The sequence below is a fragment of the Lutra lutra genome, chromosome 12 (genome assembly GCF_902655055.1).
Source record: "Lutra lutra chromosome 12, mLutLut1.2, whole genome shotgun sequence".
Lineage (NCBI taxonomy): Eukaryota > Metazoa > Chordata > Mammalia > Carnivora > Mustelidae > Lutra > Lutra lutra.
The window spans coordinates 90379260-90392121 of NC_062289.1; positions in this window are offsets into that span (position 1 = coordinate 90379260).

The following is a 12862-nucleotide window of genomic DNA, read 5'->3' on the forward strand; positions in this document are numbered from 1 at the left end:
AGGGTACCGATCCCATTCCTGAGGGCTCCCCCTCATAGCCTAATCACCTCCCAAAGCCCCTCCGCCTCAAATACCCTCATATTATGGGTTAGCATTTCTGCATGTGAATTTAGAGGGACCCAACTTTCGTCCATAGCAGCAGCACTGAGCCTGGGTGGCTCAGTGGTTAAGCCTCTGCCTTCGGATCAGGTCATGATCTCAGGGTCCTGGGATCGAGCCTCGTATTGGGGGGGGGTCCTCTGCTCAGCAGGGAGCCTGTTTCCCTCTCTCTCTCTCTGCTTGCCTCTCTGCCTACTTGTGATCTCTGTCAAATAAGTAAGTAAAATCTTTAAAAATAAATTGTCACTTAAAACTTCTGTTTGACATCTCACTAGAACAGCAGTTCTCCAGCTGTACTGTGCACACAAGTCACCTGAGATCACGTTAACATGTAGTGGGGGGCCCTGATTCAGCTCCTCTGGTGTTAGTCCCAAGACTCTGCATTTCTAACAAGTCCCCATGATGCTGATGTTGCTGGTCTATGGCCGGCACCCTAAGAGCAATGGTACCAATGGTTCCCAGTCAGGGTTCCGTGAGAGAAGAAAGCCTGATAATAAATGGGTTGAACTACTAGCTACTATTTCCTTAGTTCTCCTAAGGGTGGTCCTTAACTAGAATCAGTAGCTAGAAGTTAATTCCTTACATCTCTTCGGATGTTTTAGAGCAAGGTTTCCTGACCTCCATACCCTTGACGTTTGGTGTTGGACGACACTATGTGGTGGGTGCTGTCCTCTGCATTGTAGGATGGTTAGCAGCGAACCTGGCTCCTATCCACTAAAGGCCAATAGCACATTGCCCTAGTTGTGATGACCGAAAATGTCTCCAGACCTCGCCCCCGGTGTATGGGGAGACAACATCTCCCTGATGAGAACTACTGTCTTGACATTAGGTCATCATTCCCCGGCAGTACCCAGTTGAGAAGGATGGGAGGTCAAAGAAAGTGTTCCGCGCATGGCTGTAATCCCACTGTTTAGCACAGTGTTCTGTAAATGGCAGACCCTCGACATGTTTGTGGATTGAATGAATGAGTGAATTAGTTGAAATAAATGAATGAAAATGAACTCCAGAATCATGCTTGGCTGGTGGGTGACTGGAACTGCCTTCACACAGCCCCCAACCTCCTCCGCCCCACTCTCCCCCTCAAAAAAACAGTAAAACTTAGTGGGCCAGTTGTCATCCAAGGCACAATTTTTCTAAATGTAGCATTTTTCCAAAGTAAATATCCTTTTGAAAAAAATGTGAAGAAAGATTCTCGCTGGAGATCTTTTTTTAAATGTCTCCAATGACTAAAATCCTCTTACAGTAAGTACCTAGAGAATTGCATTTGCTTAAAGAAAAAAAAAACTGCTGTTTTTAGTCTTAAGTGTAGAAAGTACTTGAAAATCATGTACTTTTTTTTTTTTTTTGCATCTGACTGGGAAAATTATAAAATGGTAGAATTAATTTTGGTTCTAGATTGTTTCCTTTTTTTTGTTTTTTTTTTCAGCAGAATATCTGTAATTTTATTTTTTTTAAATATCTTCCAAGAAATTTTTTTCAATTTTTCAATTTTTATTTATTTTTTAAATTTCCTTTCAGTGTTCCAGAATTCATTGTTTATGTGGTTCTAGATTGTTTCTAAAACTCTATCTCAGACTGAGGCCTCATGGATAAAGTATCACCAGGGAGTTATTTGAAAAAGGGGCGGGGAAGGAGGCCCCGGAGTAATAACACCAGGAATTTGAAGAAAAACAGTAGTTGTAGGGTTTTTTGGGGGGGGCGGGGGGGGAAGCACATAAGCTTGAATGGTTTCAAGATGTAAATAAATAAAGGTAGATCTTCACCTTGCTTAAAAACTATGGACTTGGGTTCTACTAAGAAAGAAAGGGAATTCATTCAATTTGCTTGTTTCTACACACTCAGAGACTTGGAGACAAATTTTCAAACCAAAATGATATGTAGAAAGCAAAGCCAACGTGTCCTTCTTCTATTCCAACCTTTGGGCAAATGGGATTTGGAGAGCTAAAGAGGTTTCTGGAAAAGGATACAGTGGTGGTGACATTCCAAAGCTCTTCTAAGCATATCTTTCTTTACCTAGTAGAGGCAGAATATCTTTTTAATCTTGCATGCCTACTCTGCAATCAGTTGTAGTGGCTGTATGAATAGTTTTTGCAAAAAACGTGCTACGATTGATTGTTAATGTCTGCCACAGACATAGGAGTGGAGCGTGTGTATTTGCTGGTATGGTCTTCTCTTCTATGGTAAGTGTCCTAGGCAAAAGGAGAACATCAAGAAGGCATGGCACATCTGAGCACAACACTTCTCATTCCATTTCACACAGATACTCCAAGATAGCATTTAGGTTCAAGAAAGCTCTAAAGACAGACATGACACAGAAACACACTTTGCGGGGACAACTTCCATGTAGAGTTGAGAAGTCATTTCCCTTCCTTCACTGGACTTATTGGAATAGGATACCAAATGAGTGACTCCCTCTCAGTGCCAACATGGCCAGAAAAATGCCATTTCCTTCCATCTGGTTACCCTCTGTTTGACTCTGTCACTGTGAAAACCATATGCTGCTGAAACAACACTTTCTCGGAATAAAAAGGTCTTTTTCATAAGACTTATTAAGTCTGCGTATCGATCATATTCATCATTATTCAGTCTGCTTGCTGTCCACAATATTTAAATGAGGGGGAAATGAAAAATAGAAAAAGACAAGCTTAAGATCTTCAAGACACTAACGAATAAGTAATGATGGGGAAGAAAGCAAGAGTGACCATAGAAAAACAAAAAAGAAAAAACAAACCTATCTCAAAGTTAAAAAAAAAAATCCACAAGTAGACTGTTAAGTTTCAATATTAGTCTGTATTTTGAAAATAAGAGTAGAGATGATTAAGGAGATGAATTCACATTTGAATAGAGTCCAAATGACTTAAGAATTATTTGGATTCAAATATTTCAGTTGGACAGAGAATGATATTAGAGTTATATGATACATTAGGGGTTGAAATGAAATGGAAATATTTCTTTCATTTAAAAGCAATTTTCTTTGCCTTTTTGGTCCTTGAGAGTTTCCTAGCATGTAAGCACCAACCACCTTCCCCCCTCCTTTTGCTTCAGACTCATGGACTCCTATTTCAGATCCAGTGTGTTGGGGGGGGCGAATGGAGTCTGAGTTCATGAGGGCTCCTTTTTTTAACCATGTGGTTGCAAGGGTTTCCATGTAGAGTTGAGAAGTCAGTAATTCCGAATCCAGATTAGAAAGTTTTGGTAATAGTAATAGAGTGGAGTCACACCTGAATTTGGAGCTGGCTTTAGAGCTTCCGATCACGAAAGACACCACCAGGAGATCCTTCACTGATTGGTGGGGTGAAGCAGGAAGGGCCAGCTTGGAAGGACAGGAAGCAGGCGGCTGAGCTCTTCTCCACTGCTTCTCAAAAACACAGTATTTGTGTTGGCCCCATCAAGTGAGATCTAGCTTTAAGCCCAGCAAACAATTTATTAAGCACCTACTATGTGCCAGGCCCTATATTAAGGGCTCTTACAAATGGCATCTCGTTAAACCTCCAGGATAAGCAGAAACTTCCTAGTGGGCTCCACTCATGTCTCAGTCCTAAGCATGGATTTGGTAGTTAACTGACAACAGGGTTTCTCAACCTCAGTATTACTGACATTTAAGGCTGGATAATTCTTTTTTTCTTTTTAATTAAAAATTTTTTCTTGATAGGTTTTATTTATTTATTTATTTATTTATTTATTTATTTATTAATTATTTTAAGTAGGCTCCACAGCCAGCATGGAGCCCAACATGGGGCTTGAATCCATGACTCTGAGATCAAGACCTGAGCTGAGATCAAAAGTTGGACGCTTAACTGACTGAGCCACCCAGGAGCCCCTAGTTTGAATTATTCTTTGTTGTTGAGGACTGTTCCTGTGTTGTAGAATGTTTAGCAATGTCCCTGGGCTCTACCCATTAGATGCCAATCGCATAGCCTACCTTAGTTAGGACAACCAAAAATGTCTCTAGACATGGCCAAAGGTCCCCTGGAAGGCAAAACTGCCCTCCGATGAGACCCTCTTCCTTAGAGACAGAGTGGTTTGAATCCTCCAGAAACTCTAGACAAACATTCCTTTTATTCCCTCTTATAGTCTGACTCAGTGGTTCTTAAACACAAGTCGGGGTGCAGGGCAGGGCGGGGGTGGGGGAACACGTCCCTACACCATACTGTATATGCCCTACTATTCAAGCAAGAGTAATTTGACTCCATCCATTTTTGCCTTCCATGTTTACAAAAGAACTTTACCTCTCCCTTAAATTTAACACCACTGGCCTCCTGAGGAGCTCAGCAGAGGTCACAAAGGTCTTCCCAGCACAGACTCTCTCTCATGCTCCGGCTTTTTCTAAGATGCCGGTGAGGACAACTGCCATTTTGAACAACTTCCCTTGGAGCCGGACCAGTACCCTGCATTCTCACATTGACGCTGTAAGGTCGGCACTATTTTTGCCCCACTTCAGGAGGAGACACTGAGGCTCATACTGGTTAAATAGCTTGCCACAAACTACTCCGCTAGTAAACGGTGGAACCATTTTGATGCCAAGCCGCATTGCTCTTCAACAGAAAATATGCACAGCGTACGCTCAGTAACTATTAGCGGCTGTTTACTAGTGGGAAACAAATCTGTCTAATTTGATCATGAGCAGTTACTCAAAATGATTGCCCTAAACCAAAAAAGACGGTTTCTACTGGCCAGTTCTCCCGACATTATGGCTAGCAAGGATCTGGATATTCAGGATGTATGTGGCTACATACCCCAAATTGTGGTGCTCTCCCAAAACACAAAACAGAAGACACCCAAACACGCATTAACTAACCGTCAAAACAAAACAGATCATTTCACTCGGAGCTACAAAAAGACCAGAGTGTTGGCAGGTACTATAAAATAATCTCGATCACACTTGCCACGTCATAGCATCATTACACACTTACTACCACATTTCCCCCATGTGGCTGGGTGCTTTCCAAGGTCAGGGCCTGACTTACTCATGGTCCCCTGACCCTGGTCCCAAACTACATCTGCTGAGTTAGTGAATAATACACGAAGGCCCTTTGTTTTACACAAATTTATCTCCATTCTCTCAGTAACTGTGGGTGGTATATATTTTTAAGATCCTCTTTTTCAAGGGAAGAGATGGGCGCTGGGGGAGAGAAAGTGACCGGCCCAAGGTCACTCCCGGTGACCCCGGTAGACTGTGGTTCCAGGCTTTGTACTCGAGTCTGGGGCTTTGAACCCCGGATCTCTTGCTTTTTCCAATAAGGACTTCCAAGGTAAATGTGTGCTGGGAACCCCAAGTGCTAGACTGGGCCCCGATATGTAACGTTCAGAACTGTCTTTGTATCAGGCAAATCGGACATAGGGGAATTGCAGCCTGCACGCCTTTAATGTACAAGGATTCGGTCACGTCTGCTTGGGGAGAAAGGGAGACCAGTGGAATAGGTGTAGGTGGCTTCCATGGCAGGTTACAGTATGTGTTCATGTTCAGAAGAGTGTGGGTGGGACTCGATATGCTCATCTCTTGTCATCGCAGGAATCATCTGCCACTCTTCATGTATGGCCCTTGGTGCCCTGAGTGGGAGTCCAGTCTTTATAAATGGTTTCCAAGCGTTTAAGGATCATCATTTCTCATATAATCTGACCCCTAACTTCAAGGAAATTGCTTCATCCTATTCTCAGCCAAAGAATAGTGTGGGATAAATTGGGTAGGCGGGACCTACTGCATGGAGAGACTGTCTACAGATGACCTTTGCCCAAAAGATTTTTTTGAGGTATATATGTGACGATCACCAAACATGCTGATTTTTGATCCCAAGATATACTTGAGAATCGCTGGAAAATCATCAAAACCAGATCCTATGCAAGAGATCTATGAAGACATAAAATAAGAAAGGACAATTTTGACTTTTTTTTCTTTTGAGAGCTAGGCATGGTTCTATGAAGTTCACGTATACTAAGTTATTGAGTCATCTTAACATAACTATTTGGGGGCACCTGGGTGGCTCAGGGGGTTAAAGCCTCTGCCTTCGGCTCCGGTCGTGATCCCGGGGTCCTGGGATCGAGCCCCGCATCGGGCTCTCTGCTTAGCGGGGAGGCTGCTTCCTCCTCTCTCTCTGCCTGCCTCTCTGCCTACTTGTGATTTCTGTCAAATAAATAAATAAATAAATCTTTGAAAACAACAACAACACATAACTATTTGGTAGATTCTAGCATTATTATTCACATTTTACAGATGAAAAAAACGGAGGTACAGAGGGCTTCAGTAAGTTGCCCAACGACATAGCTAGAAAGGGGCAGAACCAGAATTTGAACCCAGGTGGACTGGGCTTTCGACACTACACCGCACTCTTATCTCCCCAACCAGGCATGGATCCCCAGGAGACGGGGACTAGAGCCCCTCTTTTTCCCATCTCCTCCAGATCTGACCCTGTCCAGTAACCACTGGGCAGCCCGGGAAGACTTGTTTGGATATGAATCAACCTCTTAGATTGTTACAATCCATCAAAGACTGATTCTCTTTGACAAGAGAAAGGGAAGCCAGGAACTCAACATTTTGAGACTATCTATAGCCTGGTAATCACCAAAAGGAGTGGAAACAGGGTGATAAAATGAAATATAAACAGCCTCACCATTATCTACAGTGGCTGGTTGCTCTCTATAGAAAACAGCACCCCTTCGCAATGTTTTGTTTGTGTTACCATTTCTGCTGGTGTGAATGAATTACAAATAGAGACGTACTTAAATATTTTAGTGAGAAATCTACTAATTGGGCCAGGAGTGGAACGTGGGTCTATATTTGTTCTCTGAAAAATGCTTCGCGAAGCCCAATGGCTTCCGGGAGGTAGCAGGGGAAAGGCTTAGCCTACTCAAGACTGTTTTCAAGCAAGTTGACAACCACTTGGCCAGGGTTCCTTTAATGAGCTAATTACAAAGGGCTCTTAGGTGTTCTCCGCAGCCGGCCCTGGAGGAGCTCTACTTAAGAAACACTGAATTGAGTCATTAGCACCTGAAATACTGTGAACACTATAGACTCTGAGGAACTCACAATGACATGAATGTATCCGCCACTTCAGACTGATCTCCTGTAACAGTCAGGACTTTTTCAGTGGCAAGCAACAGAAAACCAACTCAAGCTGGCTTAAAGAGAAAGGAATGTTTGCTAGCATTAGGCATGGCTGAATCCCTGTGTTTAAAGGATGTCAGCAGGAAACTGACTTTGTCCATTTCCTGGCTTTTCTTCCTTTGTGTTCCCTGCATTCTCAAGCAGGCTTCCCCTAAATGCTGTGGGAGCTGTTCCTGGCTGTACATTCATTCTACCAGCTTAGCATCCCAGTGCAAAAAACAAAAAAAAAAACAAAAAAAAAAACAAACAAACCTGGTTAAGGTTCTTTGGCTCTGATTGGCCCAGCTTGTGTCACATGCCCATCCCTGAGCCAATCCCAGTGGCCAGAACAGTGCCACTGTTCTAAGTCAGGACTGGGTCACTGCCTAGCCCAAAACCCAAGACCTGAGCAGGCCTGTTTGAACCGCAAGGATCAAGGAGGGGGAGGGCATTTTCCCAGAAAAATATCCAGATTCTGATGCCAGACCAGGGGTGGGGTTGTGGATGCTGGATAGTCAAAAACCAGTGAGTGTTTCTAGATCCTTCTCTCTAAATTAGCTCCAACAAACAAGGTGTTAGCAAGCAGAGGAACGTCCTGTGGTTCACAGGCATAATCTAGATATTTGCTTGGGATAGCTAAGGTTTAAAACATGGCCTGCATTGGCTACAATATTTTGGAAATATTTTCTGCAAATTGCGCTCACCCACATGGCTTGAAGTTTGGGGGTTTTTCTTTCTATCTTTCCTTTTTTTTTTTTTTTTAAATTCTGGAACAAGTCCTTAAGAAAAAGAGGAACAGAAATGCCACAGGATGATTTGAAACAGACGATTCTGAGAGCAGACAGATATGGCAAATTAGCACACAGTTGACATTCCTTCTGTCCCGATGACATTTCTTATGTTGAATAATATTCTCAGGGTTCCTTTCCGCCTCTCCTTTTTATGCTAATGACTTTACTCCTAATTACAAAAGCAATACCTGCCTAATTCAGAAAGAATTGAATGTATCCAGAAAGCACCAAAGTGCACACAGGGGCACACGGGCAGGCACACACAGACGCCATCAGCTACCTTTTTTTTTTTTTTTTAAGATTTTATTTATTTATTTGAGAGAGAATGAGCATAAGTGGAGAAAGGTCAGCCGGAGAAGCAGACTGCTGTCAAGCAGGGAATCCGATGAGGGACTCGATCCCGGGATTCCGGGATCATGACCTGAGCCCAAGGTAGTCGCCCAACCAACTGAGCCACCCAGGAGCCCCATCAGCTACCATTTTAATTAGAAACATCTGTTTAATGAGTACCAGGCCCTAGGTGTTATCCGGGCACTACTTAGCCCCATTTCACAGATGAGAAAGCTGAGGCTCCCAGCATAAATGTCAAAGCTGGGAATTGAACTCATGTGTCTGACCCCAAAGCCCTTGCTCTTATCCACTCTATTATTCCTCCAACTATCCTATCAGCGAAAGCTTTCCAAAATTAACCTTACAAAAATGGCAAATTGTTCATCATGTTTCATGACCTGCTTTTTTTTTTAAGATTTTATTTATTTATTTGACAGACAGAGATCACAAGTAGGCAGAGAGGCAGGCGGAGAGAGAGAGGAAGAGAAGCAGGTTCCCCGCTAAGCAGAGAGCCCGAAGCGGGGCTTGATCCCAGGACCCTGGGATCATGACCTGAGTCAAAGGCAGAGGCTTAACCCACTAAGCCACCCAGGCACCCCATGACCTGCTTTTTCATAAGCCACATTTTCTCATGTCAAGTACTGGGCTCCTATGCAGTATTTTGGACTGCAAATCTGTCATTTGGAAGTGCCACAATTTACTCAACTAAGCCCTGAATACTGGACATTAAGGTTGCTTCTAATTTTTTCAGTATCATGTGAAAGCTTCAGGGAATCACCTTGGGGGAACATTTTCGCACACATCTCTGCTTATGTCTTTCAGATAAATTCCTAGAAGTGCTGGATCAAAGAGATTGTGTATTTTTAATGTCTAGTATCTATTGCCAAGTTGTTCTTTAGAAAGGCAGGCCCAGTGTACAAAACCACAGCAACATATGAGTTTCTGGTTCTCCACTCTGTGTCGTTACACCGCTTCCTCAGACAATACTAGTCATTAGCTAATTGTGCCTCCCATCCCCTGCAAAGGAAAATGGGGACCTTTTCAAAGTATAAATCATTTAATAGTATTTAAATGGTTTAATGCAAACACAGTGGTAAAAATTTCTCAGTAATAATCTGCGTCCCGATCACTGTTATTGTCTACATTAAGAGTGTTCATAACCTTTTTCCTCAGCCCATGGGACTGAATCCACAAGCTTGGCACAGGACTCTAGCCAGTACCGTTAAGATAACTGGATACAAGTTAGGAGTGATATGCTGGCTTCAGTGAAGGACGCTATAGGGTTGACCTGCCAATTAATCCTTGCTTGTGACTTTAAGTGGTTGTGTTGACATGGAACCTCTCCCACCCAACTTCCCTCTGTATGGAAACCACCCTGCTTTAGGGAGCCACTGTCAGCTGTTTTGTGTCCCAGGATGGGTCCTGATTGGCCCCGGGGCCATGGCCTAAGATATAGTTGGACTCAAAACACAAGAAAGCCAGACTTCTTTGGGGCAGCTGAAGTTGAAGAAATGAAACAATGGAAGACAAGCGGAGAGTAGCTGAGTGGAAAGTAGGGCATTGGAGGGAAGATTCTAGTCCAGAGCCCGTGGCTCTATAACAGGCACAGCCGTGGCACACAGTAAGTAGGTGCTCGGTACACACTTGTTGACTGCAGAATGGCTTCGATTACAGAAGATCCACCTTTTTCTACTCTGTTCAGCACCCCTTCCTCCTCCTTCTGGTAGCCTTCCTTCAGGAATGCCTGTGTGTATTGTAATTCTAAAATGTTCCTCTAGCAGGAGAAAGGCAGGTTTCCGAAGGAACGGGGAAAAAGAGGTCTACTTCGTATGAACTGACACTGTCCTTTTGAGCAACCTAAATTGAGAGGTGAAGTGTAGACTCCTCCATTCTTGGGGCCTCTAGTGGTGCAGCATCAACATCCTTTTCCTGCTTCCACACCCACACTCCTCCTTGGTTTATTTCCATTCCCAAGACATGCCCTGCACTCTGTCCTGTGTGAATTAACACTACTGCTTTTCAAGCCTGCAGTATTCCTCCTTCCATCTTGGCCATGGTAATCCTACAAGGCCATCACACATACCACCCTTACCAGGAACCTTTTCCTGGTCTGCCTTACTTAATGTTCTTCAAAGCACTGGTCAGGACTTAAGATTCCCCTTCTTGTTTGTATGATTATGGTCTGTCTTCCCTGCCATGAGGCTACTAGGGAGAGATCCTGTTCTATCTTGTTTATGGCTGCATCCTTGGGTCTTAGAACAGAACCTGGGACATCATAGGAGCTCCAAGAACCTATCTTGACTGACCCGGCCTTTGGGTGTCACCCAAACAAGACCAGTGAAAGATTTTGTCTGGAAGTTGGACACTTGGGGGTAGAGGGTGGGCTCCTGCTGAGTCATCTGGTGGTCATCTGTCATGAGTCCCTGCAGCCAAGAGCCACAGGTCTGTTCTTGTCTCCCCTCTTCCCAAGACTGGTGGCTCATCTCTTCTTTAATCCCAGAGCCACACCACAAACTTGCAAAAACTTACTTCTTTCTCCAAGTGACTCTCTTTCCATTCCTTGTCATCATAAAACCCTAACCATATACTGATCTTCATAAGTGACATTCATTGACTCATTTGCAGCAGAGGAAACTGAGGCAAGGGCTTGCCGCATGTCCCAGGACCAGCTTTGAGAAGCTTTTCTGCAGTTCCTATTAAGCTTGGCTGGTCAATAGCCAGCTCAGAACAAGATGCAGTCCCTTCGCTCTGTTTTCTAACTCCCCAGTCCGCCTTTGGCAGCCTGACCTCCACTTGGCAATGAGGAAGTGACTATGAACCTCCGGAAGCGAAGGGCCAGGTGGGAGGTGCTGAGTGCCATCTGGAAAGCTGGGGACTGAGTGTGTTCCTGGGTGGTGTCTGGGGGAGGTGCAAATCCAAGCTCCTTTCTTTTGGGGCTTGGATCCCCCCGGCTTCTATTCCTATCACAGACCCTCTGACGTTCTGGGGCCACATGCCATGAGCCTCTCTCCAAGCTTTTGTCCACTCTGATTGGACTCGAGGTGGAATTTAAGATGTGGCATTGGGATGATTTCTTGACCTGCTATCTATCAGAACTCACATCTTAGCATCCTTTACCAAATGTTTATTGAGCACCTACTCTGCATGGCCCTATTCTAGAAAGTTGGGATATGGCAGATCCTGGCCTTCATCAAGCTTACTATCTAGCAGGGGGAGAAAAATAATAAGTAATAAATCATAATAAGCAAATTACCTAGTATATTGAAAGGTTCTAAATGCTCTAGTAGAGCCAGGTAAAGGGGTTTAGGGAGAAGTGAAGGGGCAGGTTGCAGATTTAAACAGATTACTCGGGAGTGATCTCACTGAGAACAGACTGGAAGAAAGAGTGGGCTGAGTCCCACAGGTGCCCGGGGCAGGGTGTCAGTCCACAGGGACCACTGAGCGCCAAGACCCTAAGCGAGGAGCTTTACAATCCAGCAGGTTTGGGTTCCAACCTGGAATTCTCTACTCCCTGTCTGGTGAGCTTGGGAAAGTTAAGTAAACTCTCTGATCCTCCGTCTCCTTACCTGGGCACTGGGGATAAACATGAGAGAATACCCATAAAGCAGCTGGAACAGAGCTGATACTCCATGACCATTGCTAAGTGTGGGCCCTTCCCCATCCCAGAGATGTGGGGAAATCACTGCCAGAAAGTTTGAGGCAGCAGCAGGCAGTGGAGTGCAAGTGCAGTGATTTAAGACCATCGGGCACAGCTCTGTCATTTAGGAGCCCTGTGACCTTGGGCTCGTTTATGTAACCTCAGTCTCCTCTCTTTAAAGTAGGATAATAATAGCAACGACATCAGAGAGGCGCTGGGAGGGATAAATGAGCGAATCCTGGAACGCGCTCAGGAGGTGGGCTGGGCTCTGAAGAAGCACTCGATGAATGGCAGCTATTTTTTGGCGGAAACCATGGGGAGAGAGGCTTTCTTTTCTTGGTAGGATTGCTAAGTTGGTAGAATGTGAGCTGGGAGCTGCTGGGGCCATCCGTGGGCAGTCCTGCCTGCAAAGGAAACCAACCCAAAGAAGGCAGAGCTGAGAGGTGGACAGAAAGGGACTCCCGATGACTTTTTAAAAAAATGGAGCTTTAAAGAATAATATTAAAAACTTATTGCCACGGGGTTATACCACGCATGCATTTAGCTTATGCAAACCCCATGCCATGCATCGCGTGTCATGCTGAACTTGGGAAGGAGGAAGCAACCTCGAGACTCGGGAAGCAGCGTCAGGTGGGAGGTGTTGAGGGCTGTCCAGAAAGGTGCGGATGAATTTGTTTGTCTTTGCCTCCTGGAGTTGAGGGAGGTACAAAAGCAAACACTTCTCCCCTGCAGGAGTCCTGCCCAACCATCCCAACGTTCAGCACCAGGATGCCTTTTTGAAAACCTCCCCAAATTTCGTCAACCTGCTCATGAACCTGTTTGAGAAAAGGCATAGCAACAAAAAGCCACTATGAGTTACTCTCCGATTTTAAAGGAATTTTTTCCCCTTTGCACTAGTGCTGAAAATCTAGTCATATGCTTACG